The sequence below is a fragment of the Nycticebus coucang genome, chromosome 13 (genome assembly GCF_027406575.1).
Source record: "Nycticebus coucang isolate mNycCou1 chromosome 13, mNycCou1.pri, whole genome shotgun sequence".
In the NCBI taxonomy this organism is placed as follows: domain Eukaryota; kingdom Metazoa; phylum Chordata; class Mammalia; order Primates; family Lorisidae; genus Nycticebus; species Nycticebus coucang.
The window spans coordinates 40883175-40903651 of NC_069792.1; the positions used below are offsets into that span (position 1 = coordinate 40883175).

The 20477-nt window shown below is 40.2% G+C and overlaps 1 non-coding gene and 1 pseudogene across 1 annotated transcript; both read right to left on the reverse strand.

Annotated features, from left to right (window-relative positions):
* The window catches only part of LOC128563707 (serine/threonine-protein kinase Sgk3-like), a 427955-nt pseudogene that overhangs the window by 161361 nt on the left and 246117 nt on the right, over window positions 1–20477 (reverse strand).
* Window positions 9853–9937, reverse strand: LOC128564192 (small nucleolar RNA SNORD87). The gene has a single exon (XR_008374059.1). It is a non-coding gene; the product is annotated as a small nucleolar RNA SNORD87 (small nucleolar RNA).

Sequence of the window (20477 nt, forward strand, 5' to 3'; positions counted from 1 at the left end):
GACTATGGAAGGGGGAAAAGGTTGTTAAAGCAAGGTGGCACTGAACATCAAAGGAGAGACAGGAGGAAGCAGGGGAAAGAATGGTCTGGAAGCAGCAGAGTGTATGGTAGCAAGGGAGGCATGGCTTGGTACTCTTGGTACTGCCCCATTTACGTACTTATTCAATGAATCAATGAATGAAACGGAGTATAAGAGCTGAACTCCTATACTAAAAGTCAATGTTTTTTAAATTGTAGTAAAATATACATAAAGATCAACCTCGTTAATCATTTTTAAGTGTACGATTCAGTGGTGTTAAGTATATTCATGTTGTTTTGCAACTATCACCACCATCCATTTCCAGAAGTTTTTTATCTTCCCAAACTAAAACCTTGTATCCATTAAACCCCAACTCCCCATTTCCACATCTACCTAGCCTCTGGCAACTCTCATTCTGCTGTCTCTAGGAATTTGACCATTCTTAGGTACCTCATATAAGTGGAATCATGTAATATTTGTCCTTTTGTGACTGGGTTATTTCATGTAACATAATGTTCTCAAGGTTCATCTATATTGTGTGAGTACTATTACTTAATAATAATACATATATACCACATTTTCTCCATATTTTGTTTATTCCTTTATCAGTGAACACTTTGGTTGCTTATACCTTGTAATACTGCTATGAACATGAATGTGCAGATACACATATCCCTTTGAGATTTTGCTTCCAAATCTTTTGAGTATATACCTATAAGTGAAATTACTGGATCATGGAAATTGTTTACTGTTGTGGATGAACAACCAAACTGTTTTCCGTAGTGTGTGTACCATTTTACATTCCCAACATTACATAAGGGTTCCAATTTTTCTACATCCTTGTCAACACTTATTATTTCCTTTTTATTTTTACAATAGCCATTGTATGGGTGTGAGGGTGGTATTGCATTCTGATTTTTGTTGTCAGCTTAAATTCAATCACCTTTATTTTATTTTTATTTCAGGTTAATGTGGCGATACAAACAACTAGGTCATATTTGAATTTGTTAGGCAGAGTCCCTCTCGTACTTGTGTCCTGCACCCAAATGTGCCCATTAATTGGGAGCATCCCAAGCCCCCCTCCTTTCCTCTCCCCCTTCCTTCCTTCTCACTTCCCTCAACTTGAATTGAAATGAGTTTTTTCTCCTCTGTGGGTGTGAATTAGATGGTCTACTGGCTTCATATTAGCATTGAGTACATTGGATATTTGCTTTTGCATTATTGTGATACTTTAGTAGAAAGACTATGTTTCAACTCCATCCAGGTTAATACAAAAGATGTAAAGTCACTATCATTTTATGGCTGAATAGTTTTCCATAGTATACATTATACCTCAGTTTGTTAATCCATTCCTGAGTTGATGGACATTTAGGTCATTTCCACATCTTGGCAATTGCAAATTGAGTTATAAACAATCCAGTGGAAATAGCCTTATAATAAAATGATTTTTTTCTTCTGAGTAGATACCTAGGAATGGGATTGTGGGGTCAAATGAGAAGTCTAATTTGAGTTCTTTGAGGATTCTCCATACTTCTTTCCAAAGAGGCGATATGAGTTTGCAGACTCACCAACAGTGTAAAAGTGTTCCCCTCTCTCCATGCCCACACCAGCATCTGCAACGTTGGGACTTTGTGATGTGGACTATTCTCACTGGGGTTAGGTGATACCTCAGGTTGATTTTCTTTCGCGTTTCTCTGATGATTATGGATGATGGGCATTTTTTCATGCTTTTGTTAACCATTCATCTGTCTTCTTCAGAGAAGGTTCTGCTCATGTTTTTTTCCAGTGAGAGATGGCATTCTTTTTCTGTTGATTAATTTGAGCTCTCTATAGATTCTAGTTATTAAACCTTTGTAAGATTTGTAACATGCAAATCTTTTCCCATTCTCAAGGTTGTCTATTTGATTTGCTTGTTATCTCCTTAGCTGTGCAGAAGCTTTTCAATTTAATTAAGTTCCACTTGTTTATTTTTGTTATCGCCATTGCTATGGAAATCTTCTTGATAAAATCTTTCCCCAGGCCGACATCCTTAGGAGTTTTCCCCACACTTTCTTCTAGGATTTTTATCATTCCATGTCTTATATTTAAATCTTTTATCCATCTTGAATCAATTTTTTTAAGTGGTGAAGCATGTGGCTCCAGTTTCAGTCTTTTACATGTGGTTATCCAGTTTTCCCAGCATCATTTATTAAGAGGGATTCTTTTCCCCAGTGTATGCTTCTATTTGGTTTAACAAAGATCAAATGGCTATAAGAGACTGGTTTCATCTCTTGGTTTTCTATCCAGTTCCAAATGTCTCTATTTTTGTGCAATATCATGCTTTTTTGATCACTGTGGACTTGTAATATAGCCTAAAGTCTGGGGGACTGATGCCTCCAACTTTGTTTGTATTACTAAAAATTGCCTTGGCTATATGGTTTCTTTTTCTGCTTCCATATGAAATGAAGAACTATTTTTTCCACTTCTTCAAAGTATGATGTTGGTATTTTAATGGGTATTGCATTGAATCTGTAGATTGCTTTGGGAAGTATAGACATTTTAATAATGTTGATTCTTCCCAGCCAAGAGCATGGTATGTTCTTCCGTTTGTTAATGTCTTCTGCTATTTCTTTTCTTAGGGTTTCATAATTCTCTTTGTAGAGGTCCTTCACCTCTTTTTTTAGGTATATTCTTAGGTATTTAATTTTCCTTGAAGCTTCTGTGAAGGGAATTGGTCCTTGATTAGCTTCTCAGCTTGGCTATTGTTGCCGTAAACCAAGACTACTGATTTGTGACATTGATTTTCTACCCTGACCCGTTACTGTATTTCTTGATCACTTCCAGGAGTCTTGTGGTTGAGTCACTGGGATTGTCTAAGTATGAGATCATATCATTGGCAAAGAGCAAGAGTTTGACCTCCTTTGCCCCCATTTGGGTGCCCTTTATAGTTTTCTCTTACCTGATTGCATTGGCTAGAACTTCCAGCACAATGTTGAATAATAGTCGTGATAGAAGACATCCTTGTCTAGTTCCAGTTCTAAGTGGAAGAGCTTTCAGTTTTGCTCCATTCAGGATGATATTAGTTGTGGGTTTGTCATAGATGGCTCAATCAGTTTAAGAAATGTACGCACTATGCCTATATTCTTAAGAGTTCTTGTTAGAAAAGTATATTGAATTTTATCAAATGCTTTTTCTGTATCTATTGAGAGGATCCTATGGTCTTTGTTTTTGCTTCTATTCAAATGGTGAGTTACATTTATAGATTTGCATATGTTAAATTACCCTTCCTTCCCTGGGATGAAGCCCACATGATCATGATGTATAATTTTTTAATGTGTAGCTGTAATCTATTGACTAGGATTTTATTGAGTATTTTTGAATCTATATAAATTCATGAAATTGGTCTGTAGTGCTCCTTTTTAATTGGATCCTTTCCTGGTTTTGGTATCAGGGTGATGTTTGCTTCATAGTATGTTTTGGGGAAGGACCTTCATTCTAAATCAGCGGTTCTCAACCTGTGGGACCCACAGGAATTATATTAAAGGGCCACAGCTTTAGCAAGGTTAAGAACCACTGTTCTGGGCAGCGCCTGTGGCTCAGTGAGCAGGGCTCCGGCCCCATATACCGAGGGTGGCGGGTTCAAACCCGGCCCGGCCAAACTGCAACAAAAAAATAGCCGGGCATTGTGGTGGGTGCCTGTAGTCCCAGCTACTTGGGAGGCTGAGGCAGGAGAATCACCTAGGCCCAGGAGTTGGAGGTTGCTGTGAGCTGTGTGACGCCACACCACGGCACTCTACCGAGGGCCATAAAGTGAAACTCTGTCTCTCCAAAAAAAAAAAAAAAGAACCACTGTTCTAAATGTTTTAGAATAGTCTCTGCATTATAGGTGTGAGCTTTTTTTAAAGATTTGATGGAATTCTGGTGTGAAGCCATCTGGCCCAGGGCTTTTTGTTGGAAGATTTGTTTACTGTTTCTTTGATCTCAGTGCTTTTCTCCCCCTCTCTCCCTTCTTTCCTCCCCCCTACTCTCTTCTTTCCTTCTTCCCTCCCTCTCTCTCTTCCTTCCTTCCTCTCTCCCTCCCTTTCCTCTCTTCCTTCCTCCCTCCCTCCCTCTCTCTTCTTTCTTTTGAGACAGAGTCTTACTTTGTCACCTTCAGTAGAGTGCTGTGTCATCATAGCTTACAGCAACCTCAAACTCTTGGGATCAAGTGATTCTCTTGTCTCAGCCTCTGTAGTAGCTGTGACTACAGGCACCCGCCACAATGCCTGGGTATTTTTTTTTTTTTTTTTAGCAGGTCCCAGCCAGGTTTGAACCCACCAGCCCTGCAGCATGTGGCCAGTGCCCTAATCACTGAGGTATGGGTGCCCAGCCCACATTCTCAAATTTCTGGCATAGTTTCTTGTAGTCAGAGACAATATCTTATATCTCTGTGATATCTGTTATTGCCTCCTTTTCATTTCTGATTGAAGTTATTAGAGATTTTTCTTTTTAGTTTCTAGTTAATCTGGCCAAAGGTTTATTTTATTTTTTCAAAGAACCAACTTTTTGTTTCATTAATTTTCTGAATGATTCTTTTGTTTTCAATTTTATTTATTTCTAATTTAATTTTGGTTATTTCTGTTCTTCTACTAGGTTTGGGATTAGATTGTTCATCCTTTTCCATTTCCTTAAGATGATTCATTAAGTTATTGATGTGCTCTCTTTCTGTTTTTTGGATATAGACATCTAATATGATAATTTTCCCTCTTAAGACTGCTTTTGCAGTGTCCCACAGGTTTTGGTAACTTGTAGCTTCATTGGTGTTATGTTAACAATTTCCTCCTTTATCTCTTCCTTGACCCAATTGTCATTCACCATAAGGTTGTTTAACTTCCATGCCTCTGTATGGGGCTGAAAAATTTTGTTGGAGTTCCACCTTTATTACCTTGTGGTCTTAAAAGATACAAGGTATAATTTCAATTCTTTCATAAAAGGTCTCTTTCATAAATCTGAGCATTTAAGTTAGGTGTATAAATGTTTAGAATTGAAATGTCCTCTTGTTGTATTATACCCTTGACCACAATTAAGTGACCAGCATTGTGATTTTGATTATTTCCTTAATTAGTGATGTAGAACATTTTTTTCATATGCCTATTGGTCATCTGTTTATCCTCTTTGAGAAGTGTATGTTTTAATCCTTACCTATTTCCCGCCCCCTCCACTCTAATCCCCTGCATGACCCCCATTTTAAAAATCAGGTTGTTCTCTTACTGACTTGCAGAGTCTTTCATCAGAGATATGATTTGCAACTTTCTATTTCCTGGGTTGCCTTTTCACCAGTGATTGTATCTTTTGATGCAGTTTTTAATTTTGATGTGGTCCAATTTATTTTTTGTTTTGGTGCCTGGTTTTGGTGTGATATTCAAGAAATCACTGTCAAATCCAAAATAATTCAACTTTCCTCCTGTGTTTTCTTCTAGACTTACAGTCTTTTAATGTTTACATTTTAAAGTCTTAGAACTCTTGCATTTAGGTCTATGCTCCATTTTGAGATGATTTTTGCTATGATGTAAGCTAAGGGTCCAACTTCATGTTTTTTCCACGAACAGGTTCCAACTCCTGTTTTTTTCTCCCCATAGAATGATCTTACTACCCTTGTTGAAAATCATTTGATATATGCCAGTTTATTTGAGGGGCTATTCTAGTCCATAAATTTAGATATTTACCTTGCCATGAATGGTTTTAACAACTGAGAAATGTACTGCAATGGGTTTATCCTTGATCATTCATTTATTCTTTTTACCCATATTCCAATACCTTCTTTTTCTACTATTTTCACCTCTAAACATTACTATTCAGCTTCAAAACTAATGCTTTTTACAATTTCCAAGCTTTAAAATGTAGACATCAAAATACTTCTTCTGTTGGTACCAAACTAAAGCCCCTTCCTTAGTTTAAAAGAACAAGTGTCAGATTTACATGATTATCGACATGCTCTATTGAGTGAGTCAGAACTTAACTTTTACATTTTCATTATTTTGTTTGATAAGAGTGATTTCACATTTGGCTTTTTTTTTTTTTTTTTTTTTGGGCCGGGGCTGGGTTTGAACCCACCACCTCCGGCATATGGGACCGGCACCCTTCTCCTTGAGCCACAGGCACCGCCCTCACATTTGGCATTTTAAGTATTCCTCACTTACATTCTGTTTCCTTCTTTAGGAGCCGCTGTATTTTGTGTTGCTCCAAATGCAGTATTTCCATTTGAATTGCATAATGAAGAGTATTTAGAGGAAAGGGATATCTACCTGACTCAGTGCCAACGACAGCTCGAACAGTTTATTGCCACGTATGGACCAGGGACAGGTATCTTCTCTAGTGATGAATAAGTGACTTAAGGAAATCATTTTTTCTTCATTCCTACCTAAGCAGGGGAGAAAGTGTATTTGAGAGTGATTTTTTAAAAATTTAAGTATGGCCTCCTCAAAATTAATTCCTAATGCGATAAATACTAATCCAAACCTCTATAGCCAACAGCAGAATTGTAAAACTTAGAACAGTGTGGACAATTTATAAGTGATAAAGTTGTCAAGGAGAATAATACTTAAAAAACAAATTCTGGTTAGCTCAGAATATCAATGGTGAATAGACAAAAATATAAATAAGCTGAACAAGGTGAAAAATAACTTTTATGTAGTCCACTATATTTGTCACAAGATGGCAATAATGCTTTATCTACAAATAATGTTAAACTATTTTTTTTCCCTTACACTTGTGAACTTGTCAAAACTAGTGAGTAAAGAATATATATAACCTTTTGTATGACTCCTGGTGGTAGATCAAAACTTTAAAAAAAATTACTTAACCTTAAACTTCAAATTTAAGGTCTTTTCATGCTTTTTTTGACATGTCTATGACATAGTTTCACAAGCCCTAAATACAGAATCTGGAAAAGCCTTGGGAATTCCCCATATATTATGCACGTGTCAGGTTAAATGAAAATTTACATGTTATCAAGGAGACTGTAATTTATAAATTGGCTACTTAGCCCTCACTAGTTACAAGAAAGGTTCCATAAGGCAAAGAAATCAATTTGGAAGCCCAGTCTCCATTTTTGTATTTTTAGAGACAGTCTCACTATATTGCCCTCAGTAGAGTGCCACAGTGTCACAGCTCACAGCAACCTCCAACTCCTGGGCTTAGGTGATTCTCTTGCCTCAGCCTCCCGAGTAGCTGGGACTACAGGAGCCCACCACACCTGGCTAATTTGTTGTTGTTGTTGCAGTTTGGCCAGGGTTGGGTTCAAACCCGCCACCCTCGATATATGGGGCTGGTGCCCCACTCACTGAGACACAGGCACCACCCCCAGTCCTCATTTTCGAAGGAAAGTTTTTCTGCTCTGAAAAGGCAGAAACATCATGAGAAAACGTATCTTGTAAAAAATTCTTAAATCTTTAGTTCTCATTCTTCAAAGCCTTATCGAAAGATCACATCCATTCACAGAAAAGCAAAGTATCACCGAACTGTCACTTTATTAACCAAGATGCTATCATGCATCATATCTTTCAAAATTGGCACTTCAGTTTCTTAACCAAACAGCAGGACTACTCACCAACTCTCTGAGATCTAGATCACTATCACTGAACACCTACTAGTGCCAGGGACAATGTTAGAAGGAAAAGCCAGTTTTTAACGTTTACATATTACAATTTTATGTTACCAGTTAGCAAGATGCTTATCTTGTGCTTCTCGTGTACAACTCTTTTACGGTTCTCTATGGGATGAAGGCAGAACACCTCCCTGTCTTTATCTTCACCTAGCGAGAAATCTAGTATTCAAATTCAATTCTTTTAATCCTAGACAGACCTGCTGGCCCAGTTTCTCCTAACATAACACAATTATTCCTTGTACTAAGATTAGGATTACTGTGTTCAAAGATGAAGTCAAACTGAATAAAATAAAAAAAAAAAAATTTTAATTAAGATAGGCTCACTGTTGCACTTGGTACACTGCTATGGCCTCATAATTCACAGCAACCTCAAGCTTTTAGGTTCCAATGATCCTCTTGCCTCAGCCTCCCAAGTAGCTGGAACTACAGGCACCCACTACGCCACCTTTATTTTTTGAGACAATCTCACTATGTCGCCCTCAGTAGTGCGCTGTGCTGTCAGACCAACTTCAAACTCTTGGGCTTAAGCAATTCTCCTGCCTCAGCCTCCCACATAGCTGGGACTATAAGCGACTACCACAACACCCAATTTTTTTTTTTTTTTTTTGCAGTTACCATTGTTGGTTAGCTGGCCCTGGCTGGGTTCAAACCCGCCAGCCTTGGTGCATGTGGCCAGAAATGTCTCACTCTGGGTCAGACTGGTCTCAAACCTGAGAGCTCAGGCAATCCACCCGCCTCACCTCCCAAAATGGTAGGAATACAACAGGGGTGATCCACAGTGCCCGGGCCCTTAAAATTTAAATCTTAAATAAAATCTATAATCACAGAAAGGTGATAGCTTTTACATAAGGGACAATTTGATTGCATTCAAGCATTCAAGAGTCCTACCGGTTTTTCAGGTACAATAGAGAATTACAAAGGGGAAGCCAGATATGACACATGCAGCGATTAGGGCCTCTCCAGAAATTACCAAAAGCTACAAAGGGAAAGTGGGGAGGGAGTACAGGAAATATCTCACCATGCTTTATCTCAATGAGATCACCACCCACAAATGAGCCGATTACATTGTTAAAGTATGCTAAAAACAGGTCTGATTAGTAGTGACTATTAAGAATACAGCTATTTTGGCTCGGCGCCTGTGGCTCAAGCAGTTAAGGCGCCAGCCACGTACGCCTGAGCTGGTGGCTTCCAATCCAGCCCTGGCCCGCCAAACAACGACAGCTGCAACCAAAAAATATCCGGGCGTTGTGGCGGGCGCCTGTAGTCCCAGCTCCTTGGGAGGCGGAGGCAGGAGCCTCTCTTGAGCCCAAGAGTTGGAGGTTGCTGTGAGCTGTGTGATGCCATGGCACTCTATCCAGGGTGACAGCTTGAGGCTCTGTCTCAAAAAAAAAAAGAATACAGCTATTTTAAAAGAAAAGAGACTTTAGTGCCCAGCAATTAAAATAATTACTCACATTTATTTTCTATATCATTTATAATGAAGTTAGTAAAACCAAGTAAAATATTCATTTTCATCATTTGTTCTGTTCATCTGTTTTCTTGCAGTCTTCGTTCTTTCTTCCATAATGTTGCATGGCACACCTCTAAAAAATCAGAACAGTGAAAATCATTTCATAATCAAAGATAAAGTTAACCACATAACCTCAAACAGTGGCTTTTTGCTGACGTTTGGTGCCTGTAGCTCAGTACTTAGCGCGCCAGCGACGTACACCAAGACTGGTAGGTTCAAATCCAGCCCGTATTTGCCAAACAACAACTACAACCAAAAAATAGCTGGGTGGTGTGGTGGGCGTCTGTAGTCCCAGCTATTTGGGAGGCTGAGGCAAGAGAATTGAATTGCTGAAGCCCAAGAATTTGAGGTTGCTGTGAGCTGTGGTGTCAGGGCACTCTACCCAGGGAGACAGTTTGAGACTGTCTAAAAAAAAAAAAACAAATTCAATGCTGAGAAAAGGAAACCATATCCTGACATGCAAAGGCAACTGCAACAGCTATTGGACCCAATCCCTTGGATTTATCAGACACTTTTAACTGTCAACAGATGTGGTCGCTTTCCTAGTTACAATTACTTACCTGAGGCAACAAAGGAGTATTTCAAAAAACTGCAGCTAAAGGACATCCATCTGCAGCTACCTATGTGCTAAGGAGAAAGAACATTTAGCCTCTTAGTAAAAAATTGTACTACATACCATTAACATAAACCAATATAGTTTACTGGCATCTCAGTCTAAGAATTATTTCTTCAAAGATATCCTCAGCTGGGTAAACGGCAAAAATTTAAGTCATCATTATACCACCATTATCAACGTCAATAACACATCAAATATTTTGTGTATTGCTTGTTAGTAACAATAGCACCACGATTCCCAAAAAGATGTCATTTAACACTTTTTGTACCTCAATATATGCAGTGGCGGTTCTACTTTTTCATTGCCATTTTCTGTTAAGCTTTTGGAAAACATCTGTCACAATGACCTTCACACACCTTCAAAATTCATAGGATTTGTCAGACCTAAAAATTAAATTTTCACTGTCAATTCCCATTTGTAATTGCATTTGTTTGGCATGTTATATGAAGGAATAGTCTAATAAAAATTTCATTCCTGCCGGGCGCAGTGGCTCATGCCTGTAATCCCAGCACTGTGGGAGGCTGAGGAGGGAGAATCAATTGCTTGAGCTCAGGAGTTAGAGACTAGCCTGAGCGACAGTGAGACCCCGATTCATGAAAAAAATGGAAAAACCCAGCCGGGTGCTGCCTTGAGCACATGTAATCCCAGCGGCATCCGGAGGCTGAGGCAGAGGGGTGCCTGCAGCCTGAGTCTGAGGCTGTGGTGAGCTACCACGCCCACTGCACTCTGCTCAGGGGCATAGGGTGGGACCCTGTCTCAACAACAACAAAATGTCATTCCTCTAAGGAACCCAACCTACCTTTTGGGACTCCAACCCACTTTTTAATAAAAGTACCAGTATCTCTTGTTCAATACATTTCTAATGGAATAAAAGAACACAATTCCTGTTTCATTACTTCTGATAGTATTAACTGACAAATGCGAAATTTAAAAACATCTGTTAATGACTTGAGTGTTTTAAATCTTTTGATTGGTTAGTACCTAAAAATTACATAAATGATGGAAACATTTTATATCCTTCATCATCACAGTATTGATTTTAAGACACAATGGTCCTAATGAGTAGACAACCATTGCTTTTCTGTCCTAGAGCTTGACTAGAATGCACTAAGTCAGGTTAAATGCTAGATGTACAGAAACTAGTGTGAAGATTTTCACCTGAAAACAGTACAATGGCAAATCTAGTAGTTTTGGAGAAGGGATGCCTTACACTGTCAGCATTACCAGACACATTCCTACAGAATTAAGTTTAAGTTAACTGAATGTACACAAACAGGGCAAAGGAGATGGCCAGGGCCACACAAATGTCACACAGCACCTCAGGAGTATAAATCATTGAGCTAGACAATTATTGATATGATTTATGAAGACATACAAGTTTGGACCCTGCTAAACTATCATTATTTTCATGTCTTGAAATGCTGAAATATTTCACTTGAGTATGAGGAATAAAATTACTGCTTGTGAATAATTCTAATTTGGAAAATTTCAGTTTAGTATTATGATTCACAGGAACTACAGACAAGTACATGCATACTCATTCTTATAATGCCTATGTTTAAAGATACATATGAATAATAAACTATCCATCTCACCTCCCAGCCACAGGATCAAGAAACCGATGGACACAAAACTAGAGATAGGTACTACTAGATGGGGGGCAGGGGAATGGGGGTGGGAGGTAACACAGCATTGGCAATATTACCGCTTTTAAATGGGTCGTTGAGTTCTTTTGTATTTATGTTTCAGACTTTCATGCACTACCTGTATTTTTATCAAACAAACACTTAGCTTGTAAATTTCTAGAAATCCCAGCACTTAGCAACAATTCAAACCACATAGGGCTTAAAATTAAGGAATCCACGGATTATAGAACCATTACATTCATCCTGTTGACAGCTAACTCTTAAAATTACTTCAAATGAAACAATGTATTTCAAATCGGGAAGAAAAAAAAAAAACCCAGGAATATACCACGTCTCACAGATGCCTTACCATTTTTAAACGTTTTTGAATTGCCAGCATGTTTTCCAGTCTCCCCGCAGTTGACTGATGTACATCCGGAAACACCCATCTCCCTGTGAATTCAAGCACAGGCACAAGGGTAGGCATTTACAGCCTAAGGGCCTTGCAGAATTGCACGGGCTGTTCTCCAATTTCAATGTCTTTTCTCAGAACTTATTTACAAGGAAATTTACAGGAAAACGCGACTCGCTCCACTTACGGCTAGAGACCAGCATAGACCCACAGTAAACTTCGTTTAGAAAATAAAATTTCCCACCATTGCAAGAGGGACTTTACCTAACAATTGCAATCAGTGTAACCTGGCTTACTGTACCCTCAATGAATCCCCAACAAGAAAAAAAAAAAAGTAAGAAAGAAAATAAAATTTCCCACGATTGCAAGAGGGACTTTACCTAACAAGTGCAATCAGTGTAACCTGGCTTATTGTACCTTCAATGAATCCCCAACAATTAAAAAAAAAGAAAGAAAGAAAGAAAAGAAAATTTCCCTGTAGTCCCAGTTGTTCGGGAGGCTGAGGCAAGAGAATCGCGTAAGCCCAAGAGTTAGAGGTTGCTATGAGCCGTGTGACGCCAGGGCACTCTACCCGAGGGCGGTACAGTGAGACTCTGTCTCTACAAAAAAAAAAAAAGAAAAGAAAATTTCAAAACCACAAAGTAATGTTAGGGATGGGTCGTCTTATTACCTAGGAGATAATCACCTCCCCCGCGTATAAACTGCTCCCTTATAAATGATAAATAAGCCGCCCATTTAAAGGAAACCTGAACAAGCCAATGCCGCATGCTCAGATTTGCAGGGGTACAAAAGGGACCCGGCAAAGCAGAACAGGAAGTTATCTGGCCGTTCCTTCCAGGCACCTTTGGTTCCCGAGTCATGCAAGGCCCTTTATACTAACTTCTGGGCTCACAGTCAAAATCAGCGCTGACGGAGTAGGCTGCGCTAAGACTTCCAGGTGGTTGCTCACAAACGCCGGCTCAGGTGGCCGGAGGGCTCGTGGCCCCTGATCGCGAGGGGAGCGTCACCTCCTGGGCCAAACCTGAGGCGCCGGCTGCGGCTGGGCCGGAGCAAGGCGGCGCGGCGCTCGTACCCACGAAGCGAGAGCCCGGCCCGTAGGAGAGGAGGAAGAAAGACCGCAATGGCTCTTACCTCCAAGAGCCCAGCTACCCACTGGAAGGCTCAGCCGCTTTCCCATCCGCATAGGTAGCAGTTCTTCCCGCCCACCCGCATAGCTAGCAGTTATTTCCGAACCGTCCTCTCTCGGCTGCCGCGCGGAAAACGAGGCGCGCTGTCCGCGAGTAGCTGTTGGACCTCCGGGGCTAGACCCACCCCTTCCGGGACTCAGTCCCGCCCGTCCATGCGCAGTGCGGGCAGACACTAGCTCCGGAGGGGAGGTCTGGCCTTTGGGTTTGGGTTGAACAGCTGAGTGTAACTTTGCTAGAAGCATTTTTCTTTTTTTTTTTTTTTTGAGGCACAGTCTATGTAGCCCTTGGTAGACTGCCGTGGCAGCACACAGCTCCCAGCAACCTCCAACTCCTGGGCTTAAGCGATTCTCTTGCCTAAGCCTCCCGAGTAGCTGGGACTACAGGCGCCCGCCACAACGCCCGGCTATTTTTTGGTTGCAGTTCAGCAGGGGCTGGGTTTGAACCCGCCACCCTCGGTATATGGGGCCGGCGCCTTACCGACTGAGCCACAGGCGCCACCCAGCATAGAATTTTATTAATAGTAGTTTTTTAAAAATTCTAGGCCGGGTGCCATGGCTCACGCCGTAATCCTAGCACTCTGGGGGGCCAAGGTGGGTGGATTGCTTGAGTTGAGTTTGAGACCAGACTGAGCAAGTGTGAGACCCTATTTCTAAAAATAGCCTGGCTTTGTGGCAGACGCTTATAGTCCCAGCTACTTGGGAGGCTGAGGAAAGAAGATCTTTTGAGCCCAAGAGTTTGAGGTTTCTGTGAGCGGTGATGCCACGGCACTCTACCCAGGGCAACAGAGTGACACTGTGTCTCAAAATGAAAAAAAAAAAAGAAAAATAACCATTCTTTAATAATATAATCATGATTACCTTAGAAAGTTTTATACTTTGTAGATACAAGTGGATTCTGGAGCAGGTAAGATATTATTTTCTTATAAGCTGTCAGAATCTATGGTCTGCACTTACACATGTAAATCTCATTTGGAGAAACTCATCTCCTCATATTTGCAGTATAAAATGAGGTTGGAACTGGTAGGAAGTTGTCTGTAAAAACCACATCCTCGGGCTTTCCCTGGCTGGATAGTAAGCATGTCAAAACAGAGTTAATGCAAGCAAAATGTAAATGATCCTAGTCACAGATGCATGACTTTTCTATGTAAGATTCTTTTACCTCAGGCAAGATTATTTTTAAACATAATATTGACATTGAGATAATCATAGTATTTATACTTCTCGTCAAGGTTAAAGTTCCAAATCTGTGGAAAAATATATTAAATTGTCAGAAAATAGGGAACTGATCTGAATGAAAGTTGATTCTTAAACACTTGAAGTACATGAACTTTCCCGAGATAATTTTGGTGAAAATTGCCTTAATTACTTATGATTTCTGCCAGGATCTAAAATAAGGAGTTAACCACAGTGACTTTAATTGTCAATGGGAGACACTAGTGTTTTCCTTTTCTGTTTAAAAATTTAACTTTGACATTAAGAATAAACTTTGAAAATAACTATTTAAATGTTAGAAATTCTGAATGTAAAGGGATGTTTTAAAATTACTTGAGCTGGCCATTGAGACCTGGTGGGAAGTCTGCTAGGGGACTTGAGAGACAATTTTGTTCTTTGATGAAGATACCTGTTTGCAGACAAGCCACTCTTCTTTCCTAAGACACTCTCATCCAGACATTCTTACCTGTGAAAGAATGCCTGTCCCTTACTGTTGCAACTGTCCTGTTAAATGAGAGATTGTACCTGAGATGGTAAAATGGAAAGAAGGAACCAGCAACTGAAAGATACTGAATAGTCACAGAATTAACTAGAATGAACTAGCTAGGGAGCAACTTCTTGTTATGTGAAATAATACATTTTTCTTATTCTTTAAAACAACTATTCAAGAATAATGATGTGGAGCATTGAGAGGTGGAACTAATTGAAAATTATGATGCTATTCATACCCCAGTGATAATCTAACATAAATTATGTCCTGAAATTAACATCCCATTAAACCTTTCAGTGAGTTACAATACGAATTTAACAGCTCTTTTCTCAAATCCTACTAGCTCCACTTTTAAGGAACAATAAGTATGCTGTTCTCAAAAGTCTCCAAGGGAAAAAGGATGATTGACAAGGAGTATGTTAACTGGAAGGAATCATTAACCAGAAGGTATAACTATGTAGAAAACATGTGAATATCCTCAGTGTGTGTGTATTTACACATTTGTTCTTGTGTGTTTTACATATATGTGTGTCAGAGACTACAAAGAAAAGTCAACTTTCACGGGGTGTCATACTTGTGTATGTATGATCTGTCACCCTGGAACTGAGAAACCTTGGTCCACTGGTGAGATTATGTCCTCCTTATCTTCTTGTGTTAACCACACAGGACACAAATACAAATAGCAAGGTCCCATTAAAAGAAAACAAAATGAATGACCATCTTCCACTTTGTAATGGCCGTCACAAATAAATCACGCAGTTTGTCAAATAGGAAATATTTTCTCAATGTGCATAGGCCTTACTTTCTCATTGGCTCATGTATTATATCTGCTCCTTTTTTTGTTGATTCCTGCTTAGCTTTGAAGACCCAGCCTGTCCCCAAACAATTATCAGAATTATCTCCAAATCCTGATCATTCCCCCTTTGTAACTGGGCTTTCATATTATAACAGAATGTAATGTTGGGCAGTGTGGGACCCTCTCTCTGAGTTGGTTCCTTCTTCTTCCGTAGTAGAATCTTGGGACAACAGAATGAGACAAATCATTAAAAGCATAGGACCTGGCAAAAGTCGAGTATCATATGAGGATGATGGAGTGTTGAAATCTATGCTATTCTGCCTCCTGCTTCTTCCCCTTTCAGGCCATTTGGGCCATTGCAATCTTTCTAAACACCTTTGATGTACAGTTTGCTGCTATGACAACAGCAATGGCAGCCTTTAGTCTGATCAATTCCAACTCCAGAACCTGGCATGCTCCTGACCATTCCATCCCGGACTCGTGGCCAGGAAGGTAGATGGACACCAAACGGTATTTACTCTTATTTTAGTGTGTATTTGCCATGACATTGAAAGATAATTTTACATATGCTTATTTTTGTTTTTTCCTACAAGCATTTTTTCATATGTTTTTAGTCATTTGGGTTTTCTCTTCTATAAACTACAGCCTCATAGCTTTGGTCAGATTTTTTTTTTTTTTTTTTTTTTTTTGAGACAGAGTCTCAAGCTGTTCCCCTGGGTAGAGTGCCATGGCATCACAGTTCACAGCAACCTCCAACCTTTGAGGTTAAGTGATTCACTTGCCTCAGCCTCCCAAGTAGTTGGGACTACAGGCGCCTGCCACAATGTCCTGCTATTTTTTTGTTGTTGTTGCGGTTGCCATTGTTGTTTTAGCTGGCCGGGGCTGGATTTGAACCTGCCAGCCTAGGTGTATGTGGCCAGTGCCCTACCCACTGAGCTATGGGTGCCACCTTGTCTGATTTTTCTTTTTTTTTTAGAGTTATCTGTATGTTTAAAAATTGGTTTATGGGATTTTTTATATATCCTGGGTGCTAATTTTCTGTAAATTAACAGTTCTATGCTTTGCAACTAACTTTTCCCAGTCTGTTTTGTTTCTCATTATATTTAGGGAGTTTTATGTTGTTTGGCAGACTGTACTCTTCTACTTCCAGTAGCTCCCAGCACTTCTGCATTTCTTTTATTTTTTTCTTTCTTTTTATTTTTTAAGAGACAGAGTCTTGCTCTGTCACCCGTGCTGGGGTACAGTGGCATGATCGCAGTTCACTATAACCTCAAACTCCTGGGCTTGGGTGAGCCTCCTACCTCAGCTTCCTGAGTAGCTGGGACTACTGGCATGCATCATTATGCCCAGCTAATTTTTCTATTTTTGTAGAGAGGAGATCTTACTCTCTCTCAGGCTGACCTCAAGCAATCCTTCTATCTTGGCCTTCCAAAGTGCTAGGATTATAGGGATGCTTCATCGTGCCTAGTCTAATGTAATAGTTTTTGTAGAGATGGGATCTATGTTGCCCAGACTGGTCTCCAACTTCTGGCCTCAAGCAATCTGCCTGCCTCGGTCTCCCAAAGTGCTGGAATTACAGGCGTGAGCCACTAATGTTTAGTAATCCACTGGGATTACTGTCCCTCACCTCTGCATCTCTATGAACGATTTCTGGTAACCCTTAAATTCAAGTGCTTTAACATGCCTTTCAAGGCTCTCCTTGTTGCAGTTTGGCCAGGGTCCGGCTTGAACCTGCCACCCTCGGTATATGGGGCCGGTGCCCTACTCACTGAGCCACAAGTGCCACCCATCAAGGCTCTCCTTGATGTGAGAATATGGACTAATATAGTATTATATTTATTCCTAGGATTTTGAGAATTAAATAAAATAATACATATCAAGTATTCATCTCCTCCCTGAAAGCATCATGTTCTTTTGCTTTTTTCCTATACCTAGAAGGTTCTTCTCCTATTTGCCTTCCCTGACCTCTTACAACTGGATTATGGCAGACAGTCTTGTTGCCATCCCAGGAGACATCCTCAGCCTTCTTCCCTGATAAAGGAACACTGATTTTGTTTATGTTACGGGCTTAGTCCTAGGGCCAGGCCCATTACAGTCACATACTTTAGAACGATGTTTTGGTCAATGAGGGATTCCGTATTAGTACCATAAGACGATTAATACCCTATTTTTTAATTGTACCTTTTCTGTGATATATTTTTGTTATATATGAAAATACTTACCATTGTGTTAAATTGCCTACATTCTGAGTTCAGCAGCATGCTGTACAGGTTGGTAGCATAGGATCAACAGGCTATGCCAAAGAACCTGGGTGCATGGTGGGTTATACCAGCTAGGTTTGTGTAAGTACACTCTGTGATGTTTGCACAATGACAAAATTACCTAAGGACCAATTTCTCAGAACCATCCCCATCGTTAAGCGACATATATTTCATTTTCTTTCAACCCTTTTATCTGCTTCCCCTGCCTTCTGTTGTAGATGCTGGGCATAGACTCACTCAATAGCTAGTCCAGCTTCCTTTTATTGGTCATTGGATACTTCAGAGACTGAAAAGCTAAGTATTATACTGCCTGGACCCTTTTGCAGTTAGGATTCTGGATATGAATTAGGTCCTGCCTATCAAATGCATTCATGCAAGACCTGAATTCTAAATCAAGTTGTATAGGGGCTGGGTACAGTGGCTCATGCCTGTAATCCTAGCACTCTGGGAGGCTGAGGTAGCAGGATCACTTGAGCTGAGGCATTCTAGACCAGCCTGACCAAGAGGAAGACTCCATCTTTATTAAAAAAAAAAAAAAAGAAAAACTAGAACAATTAGCCAGGTGTTGTGGCAGGTTCCTAGTCCAAACTACTTGGGAGGCTGAGGCAGGAGGATCACTTGAGCCCAGGAGTTAGAGGTTGCAGTGAGCTATGATGACACCATGACAACTCTAGCCCTGGGCAACAAAGTCTGTCTCCAAAAAAAAAGGCGAAGAGGCATGCATTTTGCTGATGAATATCATATTAGCCAAGTTTATGCAGCAAAACAGAGCCTACAAAAATATATATGAATTTATATGTACATGTTTATATAAACTAACACAATACACGGAAGCTTAGAAGTCCCATCATTAGTCATCTCTAAGCTGGAGACCCAGGAAAGTTGGTGATATAGTACAGAGGCCTGAAAACCAAAGGGCTGGTGGTAGAGATTCCAGTCTGGGTCTGAAGGTCTGAGAACCAGGAGTGTTGAGAACAGTAATGTCTCAGTTCAAGCTCTCTCAAGCAGAGAGCAAATTCCACCTTCCTTTTGTTCTATTCAGGCCCCCAACAGATGCCCCCTCACCCAGGGGAGGATCATGTACTTCACTCAGCCTGTCAGTTCAAATCCCTTCTGGAAACATCTGCACCGTCGCACCCTGTGTCCTCATTGGTTTGGGCTGCTATAAAAAAAAAAACAAAAAACAAAACTACACACTGGGGGCCTTTAACCATGGAAATGTGTTTCTCACTATTCTGGAGGCCGGGATTGACCATCTGAAGGTGCAGGCAGATCTGGTGCTTGGTGAGGGCCTGCTTCCTGGTTTGCAATTTTTCTTCTTGTATCCTCTCATGATGCATGTGTGTGTGTGGTGGGGGGTGGGTAGTAGGAAAACAAGCTCTCTGGTGTCTTTTTATAAATAAGATCTCTTATATCTGTTTTTTTTTGTGTGTGTGTGTAGTTTTTTCGCCGGGGCTGGGTTTGAACCCACCACCTCTGGCATATGGGACTGGTGCCCTACTCCTTGAGCCACAGGTGCCACCCCTTCTTATATCTGTTTATAAGAGCATGAATCCTATTCACAAGGACCCTACCCTCATGACCAATTACCTCCTAAAGGGCCTAGCTCCTAATATCATCACATTGGGGGTTAGGATTTCAAGATATAAATTGAAACATTCGTAGCATCTAGAAATAATGTTTAGTTAGCTGTGGGCATCGCTATGCCCAGTCAAGTTGACAAAAATTAACCATTACACATATGTAGCAAAGGCAGCATGCTTCTGCAGTCAGTTACTGTAGGGGCAGCTTCCCATTTGTCATTTCATGGAACTGGGCTGCCAAGGCAGCTGATACTTCTTGGTAGCTCAAGATACCATAAAGGAGAAGATAGGTAATTTTGACTACATAAAAAAATAAACCATGAGGCAGAAATATCAGCTGCCTTGGCAGTTCCATGGAGTGCCTTCAGAAATTTTGACTATAAATCCAGCCTTAGTTTCATTTCATGAATCTTTAAGTTATTAATAACCTATAATAAGCCCCTTTCTTTTAAAATTAGCTAAAGCATGTGCCACAACCATATCCAGACTGATATACCTTCCTTACATGTGGGGGTGACCTTGAACCCAATCTCGGCCAATGAGCCAATGAGGAATAAGTAGAAGGCTTGGACCCTGACTTTTCCATGAAGCCACCTTACCGGTCCTGGACATGGCCTACTTATGGACTTCTTTTCTGTTTTTTTCTTTTATCCAACCCTTATGTAGAAGCAGACAATTTCTTTTACGTGAGAGAATAAGGTCCTAATTTATTTAAGCCACTATAGTTGGGTCTTAGCAACTGAATGCAATTCCTAACTGATTCTAGTAATCAATGAACAGTGAGTGACTTTCATAGTATTAAAAAAAACATTTGTGGATCAACTGATGATTGATGAACAAAGGCACTGAAGCATGAAATAGCTGTGTGTGCACGTGTGTGTGTTTACAGCCTAAAATATAAAGTAGGAAGTGGTGGACAATAAGGGCAGTGACACAGGAAGGTGGTTCGTAAGTCAAGTTACGGGGTTAGACTTCATCCTTAAATCATGGGGTACCACCGACGGGACTGAAGCAACTATGGTACATATTTAGGTTTGTATTTTTGATAGGTTACTTGGGTGCAGCCAATACTAAAGGTTGGGAAAACTGCTAAGTCTCCACATTATAGGGTGAAAGATGATGAATACTTGTGATAACTATTCTT